The sequence below is a fragment of the Lathyrus oleraceus genome, chromosome 2, assembly GCF_024323335.1.
Source record: "Lathyrus oleraceus cultivar Zhongwan6 chromosome 2, CAAS_Psat_ZW6_1.0, whole genome shotgun sequence".
Taxonomy (NCBI): Eukaryota; Viridiplantae; Streptophyta; class Magnoliopsida; order Fabales; family Fabaceae; genus Lathyrus; species Lathyrus oleraceus.
In genome coordinates, this window is record NC_066580.1 from 142,666,992 (window position 1) to 142,691,228 (window position 24,237).

At 37.3% G+C, this 24,237-nt stretch overlaps 1 long non-coding RNA gene across 4 annotated transcripts; it reads left to right on the top strand.

The window, feature by feature from the left end:
* Nucleotides 1-22,070: 22,070 nt before the first annotated feature.
* LOC127121247 (uncharacterized) lies at nt 22,071-24,015 on the top strand. Of its 4 annotated transcripts, none has more exons than XR_007803364.1 (4): nt 22,071-22,405; nt 23,020-23,488; nt 23,652-23,754; nt 23,846-24,015. It is a non-coding gene; the product is annotated as an uncharacterized LOC127121247 (long non-coding RNA). The 4 variants fall into 4 exon arrangements; XR_007803363.1 differs by having other exon boundaries at nt 23,020-23,484; XR_007803362.1 differs by having other exon boundaries at nt 23,020-23,139; nt 23,327-23,754.
* Nucleotides 24,016-24,237: the final 222 nt, after the last annotated feature.

Genomic DNA, 24,237 nt, shown 5'->3' on the forward strand with positions numbered 1-24,237 from the left:
TAATTTCATTATCTCAATTCGAGTTTTAATTTAGGGCAGACATACTTATAGTGAGGTTGATTTGGGAACTACCTAAACAAATCCTTGTGTACTCTTCTCTCTCTCTCTCTCTCTCTCTCTCTCTCTCTCTCTTTCTCTCTTACATTTCATTTGTAAATTGTTGAATTCATCGATTGTGCGATCAATATGTTTGGCTAAATATTTTGATAACCTTTTGAAAGAGGTTTTGTTGAATTGATTATAATCCTTTAGATTATGGTTGAATTTTAATATCAACAAAACCATACAAATTTCAAAAAAAAAAATCGATTGCACACAAGGTGTTCGAGAATTTGTATCAATAGTATTTTTGTGTATTTTATCATTGGAAATAGTCTCTACTTTTAGCATAAAATTCAATTGATTATGGTTGATAGTTTGTTGATATAATTTGTGTTCATTATCATACGTTGATTGTAATTATGCATATCCGAGCTTTTTGATAGCAGTTCGATTTGACGATCCAATTTGGGTCACTTCTGCTCATCATAAATTTTCAAAACAGTTTTTGTTAAAGTTTTTAACTTGTGATCTATTTAACCCCCCCCCCCCCTCTAGATCGTATCCTATCATCTAACAAGTGGTATCAAAGTTACAGTTAATTTCGTGCTTCAATATTTGCTTATTAGAAAATGGTTACCGAACCTAAAGGGGGCACCCATTTTTACTAGTGAAAATCATGGTTATTAGAAAGCTTGTATGTGTATCCATATCAACTCAGTTGATAAGGGTGTATGGGACATCATCATCAAGGGATAAGAAAGTGTCAGAATCAACATCAAACTTATGGTTTGTAGGGATGGATTGCTGGATTGCTACATTTATCTTGTATACTACTTTTGAAAAGTAAGGTTAATTTCATTATCTCAATTCGAGTTTGAATTGAGGTCAGATGTACCTAAAGCGAGGTCGATTCAGGAACTGCCTAAACAAATCCTTGTGTACTCTCTCTCTCTCTCTCTCTAACTATCTCTTTTACATTTCATTTGCAAATTATTGAGTTCATCGATCACGCGATCAATACATATGGCTAAATATTTTGATAACCTTTTGAAAGAGGTTTTGTTGAGTTGATCACATCCCTTTAGATTATGTCTAGATTTGAAGATCAACAAAACCATACAAATTTCCAAACAAAATCGATTGCACACAAGGTGTTCGATAATTTGTCTCAATAGCATTTTTATGTATTTTATTGGGAATAGTCTCTACTTTTAGCATAGTATTCAATTGATTATGGTTGATAGTTTGTTGATATAATTTGTGTTCATTATCATACATTGATCGTAATTATGCATATTCGAGCTTTTTGATAGAGGTTCGGTTAGACGATCTGATCCGGGTCACTTTCGCTTGCTCTATATTTTTCAAAACAATTTTTGTTAAAGTTTTTAACTTGTGTTCTATTCACCCCCTCTAGATCGAATCATATCATCTAACACGTTCTACCTTTATATCCATATGATACATGAGGTAGATTATGGATGGGAGACTCAAACCCTTTTAGCGACTATCGACTTTCATTCAGGCGACCAGACCACCATGGGCACCCAAACCAACTTTGGGAGGCTATCCCAATTTATATCTTTAGATTGGATTTACCAAAAGCATACTTTTTATGGATCATTCCTTACTAAAGCCCAAATAAATCATCCCATTCCATAACCCCTTAAGAATGAGGGATTGGAAAGGACAAAGTGATTTATGTCCCATGTGTTGCCATCCTGAAGCTCCACGAGTTTTCTCTAAAAAAGTATAGGGTGAGTCCTTAAAAACAATCATGGGGAGAGTTCCTCAAGCACCATCTAAAGCGAGTCCTTTAAGTTAAGAGAGGAAACTCCCTCAAGCATTACCTAGGGCAGGTCCCTTAAAAGAAGCATGAGGAAAGTCCCTAAATAGTCATCTATGGCCATACATGAAGCATTAAATTCTCCTAATGATGGATTCTCCTTGGGAATCCAAGTCTGATGAAGACCTTTTAATCAACAACACATGTTAGGACGTGAGACGTATGTCGATTCGTTCTATAAATATTGGCGTGTAGCTACTAGAAAGCAATAATAGCTTGTGTGGCCTAGGTTTTCTTCCTTTATAAAATAAATCCCTCATATCATTAGTACTCACTTTATCCCAAAGTATCTACTTATAAGAAGTTAAATTTGTTCAACCTTTCTCTAAATTTCATCTTCTTTGCAAACTGGTATAATCCTTTCCTTTCTTTATCTAACCTCAATTTTTTAGAAATGTGGATTATTAGATATTTAGATTATAGAGGTAATACGATAGAGCCTTCCAAGAGTAAGGATCTCATAAAATTATACGAACATTGCATGAATAATTCTAGATGATTTGATGGATCAATTAATTATAGGCTTCTAGAAGCAGGAAAGTTTGAGAGTTACGAGAGCACCTCCAACTCTTGTAACAATAATGGCTCTATTTCTTCTTGTTCTTTCTCATGAGATCCGGATTTATCAATGCAAACAAATTCATCAAATAGTTTAGGATAAGAGGACTTTGAGACACACTATGATTAATAAGTAGCCTCCTTTAAGAGACATCCGACCTTGTTTAGAACTGGCAATTAGGGGGAGGTGATTCTAGAGTCGTGCTCCAAAGCAAAGTGGATTAATATGGTCTCCTTAGAGGATTACCCCCACAAGTTTTTTTACATGTACTTAACGGTCGTTCGTGACCTAGGGATGCTCATACCTTTCACCCACTTTGAATATGCGGTCCTTGCGACCATCAATATCGCTCCCTTGCAGATAACTCCCAATGGTCAGACCTTCAAAAGGGCATTTCAAATAATATACCAGTGCCTTGAGGTCAACCCTACCATTGGGACATTTTTTTCCTTTCTATGATACTAAGACAAGGTTAAAAACTGGTTGAGTGACTATATGGGCCTTGTCTGGAAGAATCTTATTCACCCCCACTTCAACCATTATAAAAACTGAAAAATATAGGTTTGTGAGAGTGAGGGATGTGATAGGGCATCCATGGTTACCACTAGGGAAGACGTTGCCCATTACTTTCCCCTATACTAGACAGAGAGTCCCTTAATCATAATTGGTTATTATTTTGAGTTCTTAACAAAAACATAGAGGGAGGTGGTAAATATCTTGGATTAGTTTAATGTTATGAATACTTGAGTAAGTTTAATTTTTGTATGCATTATTGATTAGGTCTTTATTATTTCTTAATAACCATATCTTATTTTCCTTTTTTATATAAAAAAATGGCCCATCTTAATGTTAGTGAGAGAAAGACATGTCCCGTGAATAAAAAATGTCAAAGCTTACACAAAAAGAAAATTCACCAAAAGAAAAAGTTGTAAATGGGAAAAAATAGATCTTTTGAAAATCAAAGTGATAAACAAATATATTTTACTCTCTTATATACTAGGAACTTTTTGAATCCCAGAAAAACCAAGAATTTTATAGCTCAGCCACGTTACAACCAAAATAAAGACATTACTGATCTATGACTAATTATGTATCTTGTGATATTGCTTAGATAGAGTGAAAAATATTTTTAAAGATGATGCAATGCCTGATAATGAGGGAAACACTAACCATTCGAGTGATATTTAGTGATATCATGATTATGAAGAATAATTGACTGATGATCTGAATATGTTTTAAAACCATACTTTGGTAAAATAAGGTTTTTATCTTCATGCTATAGTTTATGAATGCTTATAATTTTGATTATTAATTTGAATTTTAAGATAATCATGTTATATTTCAAATATATTTAAAAAAAATCGTAATTAAAGTTTTAGAACCTCACATGAACTATGCAAATTGAATTTTTTCTTAACCACTTGTATTGATTTTGTTTGAGGAAAAGCAAATAGATAAGTTGGGGAGAGTTTATAAGAGTCAAAAATATGTAAAATGCATTAAAAAATTATTAACTTAATTCATAAGTAATTGATGGCTTTCTTAGCAAGTGTACTAATATAGTCGAAGTAATAAAATATAGATCGTCTCCACAAGGATCGTAAATTTAACAATGTTGTAATTGTGAAATTTAAAGTAACTACAAGGGGGTTTAGATTGATTTTACGGAAAATAATTACGGGAATTAAATTTTATTAAAGTTAAGATATTGAGAAAGGGTTAAATCGTAATGGAATCTCTTAATTTTCCTCTGTTGATGATTGAGCATTATTTGAATCAAAATAACTTTATAATTTTACAACGAATTAACATTACTATACCCAATTCTTTGGTGTACAATTCACACATTTAAACAACAACTCCCTAATTCCTTAGGCAATTTCAAAGTAAAACTAGGCGATCTATGCGCGTTAATTCTATAGTCACAAATTATAATTACCTATTCTCAGTTAATTACTAAGTTGAATAATTGCTCTATGTTCGATCGGTAGACTTACAGTCAATAATCCCTACTCATCTAATTTCACTTTCCATGTACATCAACACCCAAACATCATTAAGAATATAAGAAGTTATATAATCAAAATATTCAAATAACATTAAACAATTATAAGATCCAACAGAGTAAAATAAAGTTCATATTCTAAGACCTAATCAAGATAAATATAAATACTCATAGTTAAACAATGAAATACCATGAGTTTAGATACAGAGTACATGAAAATCAAGGAAGAATAATGTCTTCAATGGCTCCAAAACTCTTTAAATCCTTGCTTGAGAACTCTTGGCCATCACTTTCTATCATCCAAATTTGGAACCCCTAAAAAAGCAACATATTTTTCTATTTAAAGTTGACAAAATGCGTTAAAATTCTGCTCCATCGTGACCACGATAAGCATATTGCAACCGTGATACTTTTCCATCACGTCCACGATGAGGCCCTCACGATTGCAAGAAATCCAGGGGCCTTTTATGCTTTTTTCCTTGATTTTTCTTCATATTGTTTCCAAGTCCCCAATATCTCTTTGCTTGGCTCATATGAGTGTGCTGTTTGTGTTTGATGGAATAAGAAGATGAGGGTTTGGTTTGAAATGGAAGAAGCTTACATGGTTTTGGAGTGAATGGTTACTGTGGAAAAAAATAAGGGTCCTCTTCGGATTTGCGTCGCGAAAGAAGTTATTCTACTAAGGAATCCACTTTTCACATTTTTGAAATTTTTATCCCTTTCCTCTTCTTCAATTTTATTCCTTTTTCTTTTGATTTTGGAAAAGTGTACAAGAGAGATTTGTGAGCTGGCTGCTGCTGCCTTGTTTCTTTTTCTTTTTTTTCAATGTTCAAATTTTGAGAGATGGGAGGTTGGGTAGGTAGCACAACTTCTGTGTGATTGGTGATGTTAACATTTTGAAGGTGTGGTAGTGTGGGTGAATATATGAGGCTTAGCTATGTGGTGGTGAGTTGCATGAACATGTGAGGAAGATGGTGTTTACATGAGATTTATGTGGTTTATGAGTATTATGGAATGTGTTGAATGAGAGGGAAAAGTGTGGAAGGTGTTGTTTGGCTGCAATTTGGAAAAGAGGAAATGGTTTTGTATATGTGACATCAATATGGAGGGGGTATGTATGAGTTACATCAAATATGTAGTGTTGTATATGTGAGGTAAATGAAAATGATGAACATTAGCATTTTTGTGTTAAGGGAAACAAGGGACCTCAACGTTCAGATTTTCAATTCTTCTCCATGCTTTGATATTTTTTTAATATTTGAATTAAATTGGAGAGGGAGAGAGAGAGAGAGAGAGAGAGAGAGAGAGAGAGAGAGAGAGCTCAATGTGATGTGCCATTATGTTGGTTGTGTATTGGTTCGTTTATGATTTTCATGCATTGACCAATGCTAGTTATTTATAGAGTCATCTTAGGGTTACAATTTTTTTTGTTTCAAAAGTGCCCTTAGATATTTTGGAGAGTGATTAAGATAAGTTCAAAATGAATGAAAATAAATTTAATCTTTTTTAATAAAAATAAAATGACTACGTATTTGTCTCTATTTATTTTTCTCAACATTTTGATAAAAAATAAAAATTAAAAGAAAAAAATGAATAAAAATCGGGGCGAAAATGCGTGAAGAAATATAATGAACGTATTAAAATAATCTACGTGAAATAAAGTTCCAGAAAATAGACAGATGCAGATAAACTCTCGCAGTAAAAAGTACCTGGCTGAAAAGGCTCACGCTGATCAAAATGCAACCATAAACGGGTCTAAAAAATAAAACGAGGACAACAGGTTGAACTACACGAACCGCAGATAAAAAAAATTGACAGTTGCAGGCCAAACGTTTAAATTTTCGGCCTGATAATTTTACGTGCAATCGAAAATCGATTCAACCAGTATGTCTATAAAACCGAAATTTCATTCTGGTTGTTTTTAGGCATTATGCTGAAAGAAATGCATGCCATGATATGTAGATGATGCAAATGTCATGATGAATGAATGAATTTATTAATTTAGGGGAAAAATTAGAGTACGACAGCTGCCCCTATTTAAATATCTCTGACCAGAGAATATGAAGAAGGTCATTCTTCATATGATTGTGGTGGGAGATAGCTAAATACTAAAGGATCCAAATTTTGTCCCTTGATAAAATGAAATAAAACGACATGAGATACTATGAGTTAATGAAGGACTCTTTTTTCTTTGTTGGAAATATGATGTGATATGAGATAAAATGTTGTGAGGATTGGTGGAATTATTTTATTGGTGAATAGAAATGCAAGGTGGGCTCACTGGGGATCGAAATGATAAACTAATCCAACTATTTATGCTGGTGGGGTGATCGACCAATGTTGTACGTTCATTGAGAAAAATCGTCTAAAGAAGTTCTGTTGGGGAAAACTACTGCCGAGGTTTCTTATGGAAGATTCAAAATAAACTTACTAGGGAGTCTACTGTTGAGACTCGCTAGGAGATACCTAATGTAGAGGTTCACATGGAAAATAAATTATACCTGGGTTTATTGGGAAATCTATTGCCGAGATTTACCAGAGTTTCTACTGCCGAGATTCTATGGGGAAATACCTTCTGTCGAGGTTTACTGTGAAATCTTCTGCCAAGGTTAACAAGGGAATCTACTGCCAAAATTCTGTTGGAGAAATATACCTTATGCCGAGGTTTGCTGGGAGATCTTTTACTGAAATTAACTAGGGAATTTGCTGCAGAGATTCTTTGTTGAAAAAGACCTTCTACCGAGGTTAACTAGGAAATCTTTTGTCGAGATTATTCAGGAATCTGCTATCGAGATTCTTGTTGTGGAAATATACCTTCTGCTAAGGTTTCTTGGGAAATCTTCCGCCTAGATTAACTAGGGAATCTACTGCCTATGTTCATTGAGAAAAAAAACTTTTTTCCGAGTTTTAACTAGAAAATCTTCTTTCGAGATTAACTAGGGAATCTACTATCGATATTCTATGATGAATATGCCTTACGCCGAGGTTTAATTAGGAAATCTTTTGCCGATATTAACCATGGAATATATTGTCGAGATTCACTTGGAGAGAGCGTAAAGTAGTTGACTGAAGGAAATAATGATTGTCTTCAGATGCACATCAAACATGGTTCATGATATGTTTATGATTTAATATGTTTTGCTATGCATTTTGAATGTTGCATGAAATTTTATGGTTACTTGGTGTGGTGCTTTAAACCTGTGGGTATACTACACATATAATGATGCATGAAATATAATTATTGATCAATGCATGTATGTGTGCCAATTGGTGTTGGACTTCAGAGAGGTGACGATAACAATTGAACTTTGAGGGGTGCCAATAACAATTGGACTTTCATTTTTCATGCTCGTTTTTCAAGGCTTCATGTTAGGGGAATATGCCAGTTGAACGTGATGTTATGCATGGCATGATGCTAGAGTGAAGCGACATGATTAATACATGACAATGATTTATGCAATTACTTGAGGGTTTCTGAGTGATGTCCCTGTTGGGGGTAATGGATGGATTATTTTGCAGCAAGGTTCCTTGTCGAGGGAAACGATTATTTGATTGTAAATGGTTCCAACATGATTTCCCAACACTCATTTTGAACTCAATGCTTACTGATGTATTGTAGGAGTTTTGCTTGAGCATCTTGAAAGTCTGGAGAGGATTTCCCCCTCTATAGCTCATTTTCCCTAATCTGGACTTCTTTCACATGATCAAGTTCCTCAACTTACTACATATTGTTGGGATTCTCTTGATTCTAAGTGTCGGCTTACAGATAAATTTTTTCTTTCAAAATGGTAATTTTAATGCAATGCTCATGCAAATTTTGAAATAAAATTTTATTGATATCATTTTGTTAAAACACAGTGAACGAGTCAATGATTAGAACATAATGTGATATAGACATTCAAAGTGTGAAAGGTGATGCAATCAATACGAATAATTAGCAAAGATCTTTGGATTCAGGTTAACACAATCTTGTTGTAGTATGCTCTCAAAATAAACTGTGTCTCAATTAGGTATTTTGAAGGTTGTAATGTGGCCTGGTTCACGGTTTTTGAAACAAAAAGATATAAGGCTCAAAATTTAATTTTATACCGCCATTCTTCTTGATGATCTCCAATCCCACGTTAAGTTAATTCGGCATACGCATTCAACTTCCAATAGAGTTTGAAGGAGTAAGGGTAAAGATGAGGAATAAAGATGAGATTTTATTGAAATGACAATTGAAGCTAGCAGAAATATACCCGAACGCATCGCACGCTCGAACATACAACACAGTCGTCATCGAACTTTATTTATTCCAGAAGGAAAGGGAAAACATCGATAAAACCCGGGAGAAAGAGATAACTGGGTAAGGACGTCGGTTAGCACCCCTCACATCCGTTGTACTCAATGGGAACCATTTTGATTGTTCTATGCTCGAATGGGTGTTATATCTAAGGTTACTCGCAAAAGAATAAAGGGAAAGGAAAAGAATAGATAAAGTGCTCGGAGAGGATTAAGGCCCTCATGCCTATGTATCCTTATATTGCAATAAGGAATTCAAAGCTCTGTAGTTCATAGAACTAATGGTGGGATGTGAAAATAAGTGTGATAACAAATATAGTATGAACCCAAGGATTATGTCGTTTGACTCAAAAAAGGGGATGAAATCCGAACCCAAGAGTAAAACTGACATTAACCAATATGTGGATAGTCAAAGCATTCACCACTATATGGTACGGCCGAAAACAAAGAGTAAGTGTTTGGTTTTATATCACAAAAAACTTTTGGTTCAAAAGTAGACACAAGATGGATCTCAAAGAGATACTGTATTGGAATCCATAGAGGGAATGAAATTTGTACCATAAAGGGAAACATTCATATTGGCCAAAAACTAAAGAATAAAATGTTTGGTTTGATAGCTAAACAACTCTTGGTACCTGTAGCACCTCAAATTTGCACCTCCCATTTGTACATTCATTTCATTTTTAGGTCATTAACATTGCATTCACAGCCTAGTGCATTGCATTTCATCAGTCAAAGCTGGTTAGGAGGATTCATCTGTGCAAGAGAAGCAAGGCATTCCATGAGATAAAGGCCCTATGGTTGTTCTAGAGAGCTTACATGACACAAGGATCATTTTGATGTAACTTGACCAAGGACTAGAGGCTCAAAGTCCACAGTGCATGACTAGGTCATCTAAGGCCCATAAAAGTCAACTGCAAGTCAATTGAGGGCTAGGAGATGGAGAAATGGTTTGAGACACTTCATTCATGTCCCAAAGAGGTTTATTCAACATTTCAAACATCTACCTTGAAGATTTTGAAGCCAGATCAAAAGTTTCCAAAAATGGAAAGTGACCTGTAATTTGAAAGTTTCCAAAAATGGCAAGTTTTGGACCAACTTCAACTTGACTTTCCAACATCAAAGAAGCTTCAAATGAATTTTTGTCCAACATGAAAGTTGAATATCTTTATCTCCCATTTCCAAAACGTACAAGATCATGAATTTATGATGAATGGTTAAAGAGTTATGATCAAATCATTGCCAAGTGTGCTTGAAACTTCAAATGGCCATATCTTTTGAACCAAAACTCCAAATTTGGTGGTTCTTTTTGCAAAATGTTTCTCATGTCATGAGGTTTCCAAATCAATCATCACATTGCATTAATTTCCAACATATGATCATTTGCATATTCAAGTCAACTTTGGAGGGAAACTTGGAAATTTAAAATGGATGCATCATGAGAGCTTTCCACCATTGCCATTGGGTTTGAAAGTTGATTTTGAGTGAAAACAATGAGCTACATGGCACTGTTCACGTGGAAATAGCCATGCACCCTCCAATTTTCAAGTTTTGGTCATAACACCTTATCTTGTTTAATTTGAACTAAGCCATGCCTAATGTTGATTAGTATGTGATTAGTGAAGAGTATATATTCCTAATCATAACAGATTTGCACAGAATTCTGGATCTAGATCTCACATTCTTCTCTCCCTCCAAATTTTTCTCATAATCATAATTCAAAATTCTTCAACATAACACCTTGTTTTTGTTGAAGATTCGTGATTAGAGAGTGGAATTGAGTCTGAATTCATCATTAGTTTGAAGATTTCGTGCCAGATTCATGCATGCTTGAAGCTTGAAGGTGTTGACGGCAACTTAAAATTAAGCTAGATCTACACGTTTCTAAGCCTCAAATTCTTCATCAATCATCATAACAAGGATTCTAGAGCAGCTTTGGATCATTTAGAGCTTTGGATCGTGCAAAACCAGAATCTGCTCTTCAAGAGGTAGGATTTTTGACCTTCACAATTCTCCAATTCATGTGTATATTCTTGTAGATCTCTCTTCACTGATGATTCTGAGCAAAAAATCAATTGAAATGATGTAGTATTGAGTGAATTATGTGTGATTGAAGTTTTCATGTCAAAAATGTTTGTGATCGATTTGCATGATATAGGATGTTTTAGCATGATTTGACCATGGATTATTAGTGTACATTGCATGAGGATTCGTTTGGTATATTCATTTCATGTTTCTGGACATTTCTGGAAAAATTTGGAAATTCGTGGTTGAACCTTCATCATCTTCATCTTCATCTTCATGAAGAAGATGAAGATCTTCATGCATAGCGTCGGATCTTCATGATTAGCGACGGATTCTGGATATTCCACGCTGGCCTAGGGCTACTTCTCCATTGGTCCACGTTCAGGCCTCACTAGCAAAATGATAGGTCCACATTCATTCTGACCGAGTCCACATCAGCATTGACCAGCCAACGCATTAATGAAACGGTGCGTTTCATGCGTTGGCGCGCTTCACTTTCAAATTTCTATTTGGTTCGATTCCCAGCAAGAGCAGTTTTTCAAATTGCTTCATATTTTTGGCCTTTCCCTCCACTTTGCCATGCCATGCTTCATTTGATTTTTATTTTTTTCTATCAACTTAGAAAAATCATAATTAATTGAAAAATGCATCAAATCATTCCCAATTTTTTGCAAATTGATCCTTGAGATGTCTAGTTTTTAATGATGATGAATTTGGAAGTTGTGCATGGCTGGAATTTTGTTTGCTCTAGGTTGATTGATCATGTGTGCATGTATGACCTTGCTTTGTTCAAACTATCATGAAATGCTTGTCTTTAATCCAATGGACATGAAATTTTACATGATGATTCTAGACATGTTAATGGATGTTTTAGGCTTGATTGTGCATTTTCCCATATGCCATTTCTGTTTTATGGACATGTTTGCATGGTTTGACAATTTGTGTCACACATTTGGTTGATCAACTTGTGCAATTTGATTTCCATGCCAAATAACCTCTAATGCTTCTGATTTTTTGAATGATGGATGTTTTGGATATGTTGAATGCTCATGAATTTTTCCAGAATCATTTGAATCATTTCTGTTTTGATTGGGAATTTTCATTCTTAATGTTCAAATGTGTGCCTTGAATTGGTCATTGACTTCTCTTGCCTATTACATGAACTTGCATGATGATTTTGGTTTGGTCCTTTTTAGGACTTGTTCTTAATTGATTAAATATGATCCATGTTGAATATCAAGTTCTATTTGGCTTTTTGATCCACTTTTGACCCTAGGCTTTGACCTAGTGGTTTGGACTTACCATTTGATTGTGAATTTCAGGTTCAAGTATGCATCTTCATGATTGATGTTGCTCCTTCCTTTGAGCTTGATCATTTGTTATTGTTGGCTAACATTTGTTTGTTTTGTAGGTTGAGGATAACTCATTTGTGTTTTCCTTATGGCTTATGTGTTGCATATTGGGTTGTCTGTTTGATATTGATTGTTGACTGTTGTCTGGATTTTGTACTGATTGGTTTAGTTGTTTCCACAGGTACTTAAGTTGCTTTAAGTTCATTTGAACTTTGCTTTGCTTGCTTGTAGTTAGCATACCACTTAGGTATAATTCTTTGATCTTCATGTAGTCTGGAAGACCTGTCATGTTACTTTGGCAGGCACCTGTCTGAAGCCCTCCTTAAGAGGCAATGTTTGTGGATGTTTAATTTTGTGCTAAGCAGGTAAAGTCCTCTTAAGAGGCAATTGGCAGATAAAAGGGATGTGCAATCCATCCCCTGCTATTCAGTTGCGTCATTCACTTTGCTCACACGATGTGTTGATGCATCTTGAATAAAAACCCCAGATCTTGTTGTGTCGGTCATGTGGAGAAGAGTTCCTTCATTCTGAACTCCCACACTTTCTATTTGATTCAAGCTCTCCCAGGCCAGGGATAAGAGCTATGAGGCATAACCCTCATCTCCATTTCATCTGCTTCACCCTAACTCTCAATGTTAGGGTTAAGAGCTAAAAACACCCCATTCCAGTTGGCTTGTTTCTACAGCCTAGCCTTGTATGAGCCACTCGTTTGCATATAGTGTGTGTGATTGCTCTCTTGTGCTTGTGTGTCATATTGTGTTGTTTAGGCTAGCTTGCTTCTTGTGCAAGTTAGGATAGAGACCTCAACATAGGGATCGTATGCATGACAACTTCTAGGCTCGAGTCGTAGTCTCCCTAGTAGCTTGTTATCTCCCTTGTCTCTAGTTAGGTTAGAAATTCTTTCCCTGTTTAGGGGAACTACGTCGCCCTGATCCTCATACCAGATGAGGTACGTAGGCAGGAGATGAGCTGATCTCTCCGGGCGCCCTTTTTTCTTTTTCAACCCTTTGTGTGTGTTTGGAGTCTGACGTAAGTCCAGCGATTGGCAGTTGGTTTCCTGTTCCTGTGTTTGTTGGTTCGGAGTCTGATGTAAGTCCAACGATTGGAATTCGGTTTCCATGTTTGCCTGTTTATGGGGAGTCTGACGTAAGTCCAGCGATTGGCAGTCGGTTTCCTGTTTGTGTTTTGTGTGGCGTGCGTTAGCCGAGCTACGAGTGCTCTGATTCTTCCTCTGGTTAGAGAAGATACGTATGCATGGGATGCGACATCTGTAGCACCTCAAATTTGCACCTATCATCATACATACATTTTCATATTAGGTCATAGCATATCATGGTCCATTGCATAGCATTGCATTGCCTCTTTTGCCTCAAGTGCAAGCCAATCAAGAAATTAGGTCAAACTGATCAGGAGATCAGTCAGTCAAGCAAGCAAGTGTGTTTTTCATTGAGCCAAAGCCTTAGGGTTGGTCCAACAAGTTCACATGACTTGGGGGTCCATTTGAAGTATTTTGGTCAAGGGTTGAAGGCTCAGAGGTCATCAGTTTGTGCACAGACAGTCTAAAACCCTAAAAAGTCAACTGTCAGTCAAAGCAGTGGATGGTGGTCATTCTTGTGGAATTTGGGCACCATGATCAATAATCAAGAGTTCATACAACTTGGGACACCATTTGAAGTCAAGTTCTCAAGGAATTAGGGTTTGGAATTCATCAGTCAATGCATAATCAGTCAGAAACCCTAAAAGTCAACTATTGGTCAACTGTCCATTTAATCAGTGATTGGATGATTGGAATTGGTTTGTGAGAGTTCATTCATGTCCAAATAGTCATCATACATCATGCCAAACACCATCATGGAAGAATTTGAAGCCAGATCATAAATTTCTAAAAATGGAAACTGGGCCTGTAACTGAAACCTGCCATAAATGGAAAGTCTTGATCCTCAAACTTACATTTTGATACAAGCCTCAAATGAATTTTTGCCCAACATGAAAGTTGAAGATCTTGTTCTCCCATTTCCAAAAAGTCCTAGAACTCTCAATTCCCATGTGTGGTTGGCAAGTTATGATCGAATCGATTTCAGAAAATCTTGAACTTCAAAGGGCCATATCTCCCAAACCGTTTGGCCAATTTTGGTGGGGTTTTTTTCTACAAGTCACATTTGATCCCCTCTTTCCAAAAATATAAATTTCATGAGCCAAAACTTCACCAATCAAAATGGCATATTTTGACTTTTCTCATTTAAATGCAAGTTTGACCAAGAGTTGACTTTTTGATATAAACATTTTTTCAACATTTGGCCAATTGGAACAGCTCAAAAATATCATTTAGAATGTGTTTGCAAAGTCAAAATATGCAGTACATGAGGCCATTGCTTGGTTGCTTGAATTGTAAGAAAAGTACAATCTCACCATACTTGTCCATACCATCCACCATGCCTTGCCTTGTACCTCAAAAGAACAGCAATTATGCAGCATTTTTTCTGTCACTATGAACACATTTTGCAGCCATAACCAACAGAAAAGAGGCCATGCCCTAGTGGCTTGAAATGTGGAAATGCAAGTACAATTTTCACCAATTACATCCACATTTTCTTGGCTTTGATTCAGCACCACAAGACAGCAGGATAAAGGCATCATTTTCTGTCATGAGCAGTCACTACTGGCAGCCATCACACAAACCAAATTCACTCATACTCAAAAACGATTTTGGGGCCATTTTGCAAACAAGAGAAAAAAACAGTAGATGATATCAAACACATTTTTCTGTCATGGAGAACACTGCTAGCAGTTATCCAACAGCAAAAGTATAGATTCTCTCATTTGGCGTTTGAAGAATTACAATTTCTGTCTTGAACAATAGGCAACTTCTCAACAGCAGGCCTTTATCATGATTTTTCTGTCAAACCAATCTTAAGGGCAGACACACAAACCACATGTTTTGACAGCAAAAATATGGAACTTCATCCATTAACATCATCCCACTTGCATTGCTAAAAACCTGTCAAAACTCCAAACCACATTAGCAACTTCTAACAGCAGGTTCTATGCTGCATTTTCTGTCATTAAAAAAATCTCATTAACAGCCACCACATCAAAAACCAGTAGAACTTCATGGATGCACACTCACTCCAAAACCTCACCTGGCCATTTTGCTTTGCATTTCAAAAACCCTTGCCCCACCACAAAACAAACAGAAATTTCTGAACCTAGATGTTCTGTCATGAGCAACCAACATAACAGCTGACCAACCATTTCACTGAGGCAAAGGATTGATTTTCTTGGCATGCTGTCCAGGAAACTTCAAAGGACAAAAACCTTGTTCTGATTGATACCTTGTTCCCTCACCTTTTTCTGTCATGCTACACACTAATTGCAAACACAATCAAACACATTTTTTGGCATACAATCTTTCACTCATCCTAACTCACCCTTGCTATTGGCAGATTTGAAGAAAAAACTGTCAAAGCTAAAGACCACAAAGCAACTGATAAGAGGGCCTGGTTCAGGAATTTTTCTGTCATTTGGAACACAAAGATTGCAGTCATAAACCAACATAACAAAAACCAAACATTCTCTCAAACTGCATCTTGAGGGCATGTGTAATTTTCTGTCAAAACTCAAAAGAGGAAACATTGCACAATACCAAAACAGTAGGACTTTTCATCCTTTTTCTGTCATTTGAAACACATGACCAACCATTTTTTGACTCATGCTAAAGACCTTGCTTTTGGCACACTTGCAAAGGCTGTCCAAAAAGCAACATCCAACAGCACAGGATTTTCTGTCCAAGCTCACAAGTAACCTGAGCCTGGCTTGGCAACATTTCCACCCTTTCCCTGTCATAAACCAGCAGCAGCCCCTAAACCACACTGCATGGCTCACTCCCTCAAACATGACCTGACTATTTGCCTTGCATTATCAAAAAAAGCTGCCACAACTCCAACAGCAGGAAATTTTCTGTCCAAGCTCAAGAAGAACAAAGTTGCCTTGCTCAACACAATGTTGCTTCACCATTTTCCTGTCATGTGAGAACCCTGCCTTGCTTCTTCAAATCCTGCTACTAGCATAACAAACAAACTAAAACCAAACACAAGAGAACAAAACAGCCACAAGCCAACATAACCAACTTCATACACTCTCTCAAACCATCTTGCTGCTTTTTGGCTATTTCTCTCATCTGTCTAAACTTCCAATAGTCCAACCTTGCCTTGCTTGATAACAGGACTGCACTCACCCTTGCTATTTGCATCTCACTCCTTCTGTCCAAAACTTCCAATAACCCACCCTGCCTTGCCAACCAACATGACATAGCAGACCAACAGACCTCATACATTCAAACAAAAATCTCACTTGCATTTTCTGTCCAAAAGCTATCCAAACACACAATGAACCTGACCTGGCCTGGCTTGAGATAGTCATCAAACACATAACAAAAACACACTAGCATCATCAAATCAACAAGAATTGCATTGATTCACTCATTCCAAAAATCACACCTTGCTACTTGCATTTCAATTTCTCCTGTCCCAAAACAAAAAGCACTAAAATCCTGCCTTGGCAACCATAGCATTTTGTTCATCTCAATTTCTCATCATTGCCAAACAGCAGCCAACCCTCATAACAAAAGCCTTGGCTCTCATTCACTCAAAACCTCACTTTGCTTGCCTCTTCAAACAATCAGTCAAACTTCCAAAACCTGAGCCTGGCCATGATTTTTTCTACATCCAAGCAACATGTTGAACCTCTTTTGAACTCCTTTCTTCAACTGTAAGAGCCCCTTGCCTGACTGCTACAAGGGACATCTTCCATGACAGTCCAGGTGTGAAGCCATTTCAAACCTTTCCAAGCCAAGGTATCTTCACTATTCTTCATTGTGAGCACAAGGGAGCATCTGTTTCACATCAAAACCAACAAACCACATCTGTACCGCGACTGCTCATCAAATTTGGTCAGGATTCGACCTCCTTATTTTGTTAAGCTATTACATGTTTTAGTTAGGTCTTCTCATGCTGAGCTTAACAATGTTTGTGTTTTTAAAAATGGTTGAGTAATGATCGAGTTATGTTGAAATGAAGATGGATGGTTCAAACTTATTTTGTTTGTTTCTTATTGTCCAGTTTGCTTTAGTGAAAAACATAGTTGGATTCATATTGCTTGTTGTTTGCTGATCATTTTGGTATATGCAATTGCTTTTTTTTGGAGAAAAATTGGTTGGGTCGAATTTGAGAGGGATGAATGTTGTTTCCTGTAGCAGAAACCCTAGCCTTCCAATGCATTTTCCAGGATTTTCCTTTGTCTCACGTGTTACTGTACCCGCGCCCCAGAGCCAATCAAATCATTTCATTTTACTGGCCAAAACGCATCGTTTAAGTTAGTGAACCATGGAATTACATTTATGCCATTCTTGTTTCATCATTTCATCTTATTTCTTCAATTATTTCATCAAATTTCCAAAATTCATAACTTGCTCATTTTTGATCCAAATTCAATGGGATTTTTTGTGTTGTGTTCATCATGATCTCTACTTTTTTATCATTATTTTTCCAGAATTTTTGGATGGGTGGTTTTTAAATGGCCTTAGGGTTTGTGACATGTGACCAAATTTTGTACACCTTGCCAAATCAATTGTGAAATGATGAGAATGTATCCAATGGCTCCCAAATGTTTTGTGCTTAAACTAGACACATTCATGGTGATTTTGGTGTAGAGTTTGTGAATTTATCATTTGTGGTTTGTGAGTTATGATTTTTTGAATTAGGGTGTGACAATTTGTGTCACACCATTGATGTCCAACTTCATGATTTTCATTACCATGCTTCCTTACATCCAAATGACCCCAAATTTTGCAGGAACCTACTCTTGTATGTCTAGTTGACTTGTGAATTTTCTTGGATTTAATTGAACTATTTTCCATTTGTTTGAGATTTTTTCTTCCCTGCCTAGTCAAATGTTGACCTTGTGTGACACATGTTCCCATTTCATTTGTGAAATTCTCATACTTTACTAGATGGACATGAAATTTTGCATGAGATGACTAGACATCCTCATCTTTGCCACGGCTTTAGTCCCATTCATTTATCATACACCATCTTTGACTTATGATTTTTCTAAGTTGATGCATGTTTGGTTGACTTCTATGAGCATGTTCAAAATTGCTTTGACTTTCTGATTTTCATTGACTGCCTTCCACTTGTCCAAATGGGATGAAATTTGACATGCTTACCATGCTATGTGTTAGGTTTGATCATGATTTATTTGGTGATTTTTGGAAAATGTTTAGATTGCTTTTGATGCAAGTCTTGTTGTTGACTTCTATGAGCTTCTGTTTGCCATGTTTTGACCTAAATGGTTCATGAAATGATGATAGTGATTGATATGGATGTGAATCCAATTGGTTGTGTTTCCTAGTGTTTTGAACATGATTTTGGATACTTGACCCTTGCTGTTTGGACTTTCTCATTCACTTTTGACCCTAGGCTTGCCCTAGTGGTCCTGCTACTCACCTTTGAGTTTGTGTTTTCAGGTTGACCATCAAATGGCCATTAAGACCAATTCTTTTGACTGAGCTTACTCAAGTATCATTACCTAACCTCTTTGTTTTGTAGGTGGCTTGGCTCACATGCCCTAAGCCTTGTGCCTTGCACATCCATGTGCCTCTAATTGACTGTTGGCCTCTGTTTCCTTTTACTTTGTTTGAAGTTGTATACTAACATCTGCTTGACTGTTTCAGGTGCTTTAGTTGCTTAGTTCCTTGTGAACTTTTTGCTTTGCTTTGCTTGTATAAGCAATTTGCATTGAGGTATGTCTCTTTGTCTTCATGTAGTCTGGAAGACCTGGCCTGTTACTTGGCCAGGCAACTGTCTGAAGTCCTCCTTAAGAGGCAATGTTTGTGATTGTTTACTTTTGTCCTTGCCTAGAGTCAAAGTCCTCCTAAGTGAAGAGGCAATTGGTGGAAGGTAGGGATATGCAATCTATCCCCCACTATTCAGTGTGTCATCTGCTTTGCTCACACCACTGTGTTGATGCATTGCAGATACAAACCCAAGATCTTGTGCAATTGCACAGTTGAGTCAGTTTCAAATGTGTAGAAGGGTTCCCACTTTCTGAACCCACACATTCTTGTCTTGAGCTCTCCCAGGCCAGGGATAAGAGCTGTGAGGTCTCATCCTCACTTCATCCTTTCATCTGCTTCGCCTTAGCCCCTCAATGGCAAGGTTAAGAGCACATTCACCCCATTCCAGAGGTTTGTTTGTTGAGGTTGATATGACCCCTCGACTAAAACCTAACCCTTGTTTGAGCCACTTGCTTGTGTATAGTGTGTGCTATCTGTGCTTGTAGGATTGTTTGACTTGCTTCCTGTGCAAGTTAGGATTGTTTGACTTGCTTCCTGTGCAAGTTAGGTTTGTTTGACTTGCTTCCTGTGCAAGCTAGGGTTAGTTTAGACTTGCTTCCTGTGCAAGTTAGGTTTTGCTTGGCTTGCTTCCTGTGCAAGTTAAGTGTGTGTGTGGCTTGCTTCCTGTGCAAGTCATGACTAGGATAGGCTGGCTCCCTGTGCCATTTAGCTAGAAACCTTAACTTAGGGATGATTTGCATGATAACATCTAGGCTCGAGTCGTAGTCTCCCTAGTTGTGTCTCCCTCTGTTATCTGGTTAGGCTAGTCCTTTGTCCCTGCGTAGGGGAACTACATCGCCCTGATCTTCATACCAGATGAAGTATGTAGGCAGGAGATTGAGCTGATCTCTCCTTTGTGTGTGTTGTTTGACAGTTGCTAGGCTCGAGTGCCTGACTCCTTAGCAATTTGTTGTCCGTTTGTTTGCGTGTGTGCTTGACAGTTATAGGCTGAGTCCCCGACTCCCTATTAACTTGTCGTGTTGTTGTGTGCTTGGAAGCTGATGTAAGTCCATCGAGTGGCATTTGGGTTCCAGTGTGCGTGTGTTTGGTTCGGATGCTGATGTAAGTCCAGTGATTGGCATTTGGGCTCCATGTTTGCCTCTTTGTGTGTGTTTAGGTTCGGATGCTGACATAAGTCCAGTGATTGGCAGTCGGGCTCCACGTTTGCCTGTGTTTTGTCTGTTTGTGTGCGTGTCAGCCGAGCTACGAATGCTCTGATTCTTCTCTCGTCCGAGAAGATACGTATGCATAGGATGCGATATCCTAGCGAGCATGTGTCGTTTCCCCAGTCCGAACTACTTCGACTCTGATGTCTATGCCTGATAGACTAAGTAGGCCCAGGATGCGACATCCTGCCGAGTCAGTTTCAGTCAGTTTCTTTTGTCTCTTTCAGCCAGTATGTGTGAGTATTTGAACAGTGTTTAGCAACCATTTTCCTTTCTATTGTGCGTGGATCCCGTAGAGTACTACGGATGCGTAGGGGTGCTAATACCTTCCCTTCGCATAACCGACTCCCGAACCCATACTCTTTGGTCGCGAGACCATGTTCTTTCCCAGGTTTACTCTGAGCGTTTCCTTTCCCTCTTTTGGGATAAATAACGCACGGTGGCGGCTCTGTTGTTCTTTCTTTTCCCGCCGGTTTTTCGCGCGATGCGACAACATCCTAGCGAGCACGTTCCGCTTTCCCCCCCGAACTACGTCGACTCTGATGTCTGTGTCTGACAGACTACGTAGGCCCAGGATGCGATATCCTACCGAGTCCCCTTCTTCCGTCTTTTCTGTGTTTCCTTCCAGCGTGTGTGTAGTGTTTTGAGCAGTTTCTTTAGCAACCTTTCTTCTATTCTTTTTTAGCATGGATCCCGTCGAGTACGACGGATGCGTAGGGGTGCTAATACCTTCCCTTCGCATAACCGACTCCCGATCCCATCGATTTCTGGTCGCGAGACCATGTCCTTTCCAGGTTTACTTCGAGCGTTTCCTTTCCCTCCTTTGGGATAAATAACGCACGGTGGCGGCTCTGTTGTTTCTTTTTCCCGCCGGTTTTTCGCGTAATGCGACAGTACCAACATGGACTTCTGATTAAATCGTCCTAAAAGGGTATGTATGGAATTCCAAAGGAAATGTATTTGGTTTCAAAGAAACAGTATGTCATTGGGGTGAATGGTTCAATGATTGAAGAGAAATGATGGATCATGAAAGACATTGATGGTGCCCTAAGGCAGAAGGAATAGTTAGGAATGTGCTCACAAAGGATTCCCATCCTCGTGCCTACGTATTCTCATCGTGCAATGAGAAAGTCAGAGCATTCATAGTTCGTGGAACCAAGAGAACAAAGGAAAGAGAATGAAAGTGATGAAAAATATAACTTGTACCAAAATACAATGGTAGCATGGGAAACCATAAAGGTAAATAAACTTTGAACCAAAGAGTAAACATGCATATTTGCCACACAAAAAACAGTAATAACGTGTTTGGTTTAACAACCAAACAACTCTTGGTTCACAAGGTGGACTCCGATTAAATCATCCTAAAAGGATATATATGGGTCCCACAAGAAAGTGTTATTTGGGCACAAGAAATAATATATCACTATAGGGAAAAAGCAATTTGAAATCAAAGAAGAATGGTATATTGGATCCATTAAGGAATAAACTCTGAACCAAAGAGAAAACATGTGTATTGGCCTAAAAATAAAGAATAAAGTGTTTGGTTTCATAGCACAAAGATCTCTTGGTTCACAAGGCAGACTCCGATTAAATCGTCCTAAAAGGATACGCATGGAATCCAAGGAAAATGCATTTTATCTCAAAAGGATGGTATTGATTGATGAATGATTAAGAATCAGTGAATAGGGTAGGATTAATACATAAGGTAGCTCGAAGAGAATCTGAATCCTCGTGCCTACGTATTATCATCATGCAGTGAGAAAGTCAGAGCTTTCGTAGTCCGGCCTACTACGAAAACAAAGAGAGAGAGAGAGAGAGAGAGAGAGAGAGAGAGAGAGAGATTGAAAGTGATTAAAAGTATAACTTGTACCAAAAGACAATGGTAGCATGGGAAACCATAAAGGTAAATGAACTATGAAGTAAAGAGTAAACATGCATAAGGCCCACCAGAAATCAAAATCAAATACACCATTAGAACCGTCTTGGTCTCCTCTCCACTAATCTACAACCAATTTTCCTAGATTTTAACCCTAACTCCAAAACCGTATAGATCCGTTCAAGAACCCTAAAATTAAATTCATAAATGAAACCCCAACCATGAGGATTCAAAGCCCCTAGGATTGGGGCTTTGATCCTCCTCTCCTAATTCTACATCATCTTAACAAGAATTAAAGAAGTCGGAGAAAGAAAATGAGAACTCACTGGTGGAGCAAACTCGAAAGTCACCGAAATTCCAGGTAGGTCCTGTGAATCCTTCTGTTTCAACCGTTGAATATTCTTCTTCGTCTTATTCTCATAATTCTTCTGCAAACTTTCTGATTCGTGCGTCTCAACTGAGGATTCGAGAGAGAGAAAGATAACCATGGATGAGGTCTAGCTCCACTCTTTTGAAGCTTCAAGGTGAAGCTTCAATGAGTATGTCGAAGGAGCTCTAGGTGAGGGATTGATGAAGGATCTTGAGAGAGAATGAAGCTTGAAAATATGAGAGTGCTGAAAATTGATTTCTAAATCTGAGATTGATGAGTGATCGATACTTATAGAATTGGGATCTCAGACTCAGTTAGAAATTGAAATGCAAATGTAGCTGAAATTTCATTTAGTTTGTTAGAATTTAGAAAGATGTTAGAGTCAAAATTAAATTCGAAATGAAATCCAAATTCAAAATTATTTTAGTGTTGAATGTTAAGTTAAGTTCAGTTAAGTGATGTTAATCCATTGTTGTTAGATAATGTTAATTGGTTAAGTACGTGGTGAGGTGATTATTTTGCTTGATCTCATGAAATTGCCATGATACCATTTCCTGAATATGAACATTATGCAAGTTGTGTGTGTATTACAATGATGTTAGCAGGTTAATGATGATGCAAGATGATGTGGTTGGATGTGGTCTACTAAAAACGAGTGGTTTGCAACCGATGCATTTTCATAGCAATGAATGTATTGGCCCTGCAGATTTGCTTAAGGATTGAAGGTTAGTGGTCATGACTGAGTTGCTTACTGAATGTTATGATAGTGCACAATGCATGGATGTGAATTGATGATGGAATCTGTAGAAGGAAACAAAGTTTGTGCTGATTCCTGCTCCTGTCACATTGAGTAGGATGCTTAGCAGTAAGAAGCTTGTATTCATTTTGTTCTTCCTGTCAACTTTTATGCAGGATGCTAATGATTGATGCCCATAAACGTTGCAGTCTTGATTATTGTATATTGTTGTTAATTATATTGGCATGATGATGAAGTTCCAAGTTTTTGAATTTGCAAATCTGACCCGTGTGAGCTTGCATGGCATTCATACTGATTATATCAAGAACCAGTGGTAGGTACAAACCACAATTATTCTTTGATGCTTGTTGGAAAAGAAAGTTAGTAGTTCTTATGTGTTAATTTAATTGTGTATGGCATCCTAATTTTGAAGTTGAACCATTGATGCTTTGGTCATGGTCATGTTGTTAATGTTGAATTGTTAGCCTGATTTCATGGCAGGTTGTATTGTGATACAAGACTGCAACTGTCATGCTTGAGTGAGAATTTTGGTTATGGTTGGCATGGATTTAAGGGGTATTCTAACTTGTTATTGGTTCTGTAGGTATAGTTCACCAACATTTCCTCAATTCTGATCTTGGTATAACCTCACGTGACATGATTTAACATGCTACAACATGGCTCTGTTTTGATAGGTTTACTTGCTTAAGCTAAGTTCATTGAATGATGGCCTTGAAGATCACGTGTAAATGGCCAAATCAAAATCAAGATGGAACTAGAAAATGGGGTTATGACTAGGATTGGACATTTAGTGGTTTTAGGATGGAAAAGAATTTGGGTTGACTTTGGTATGTAATGAACATTTATGGATGATAATGAATAAAATTGACTATTTGAATGAAAAATGAATGGGTTTAATGTATGAACATGTTATTTGAATTTGAATGATCATGTAATGAATGTGATTGGACATGTTTGAAATGGCTTGAATAACATCACATTAAAGACCCACAAATGACAAATGAAAGAAAGCCACAAAGTCCTTAGCAAGACCAATAAAATGTAATGCACTAGGTTATAAACAAAA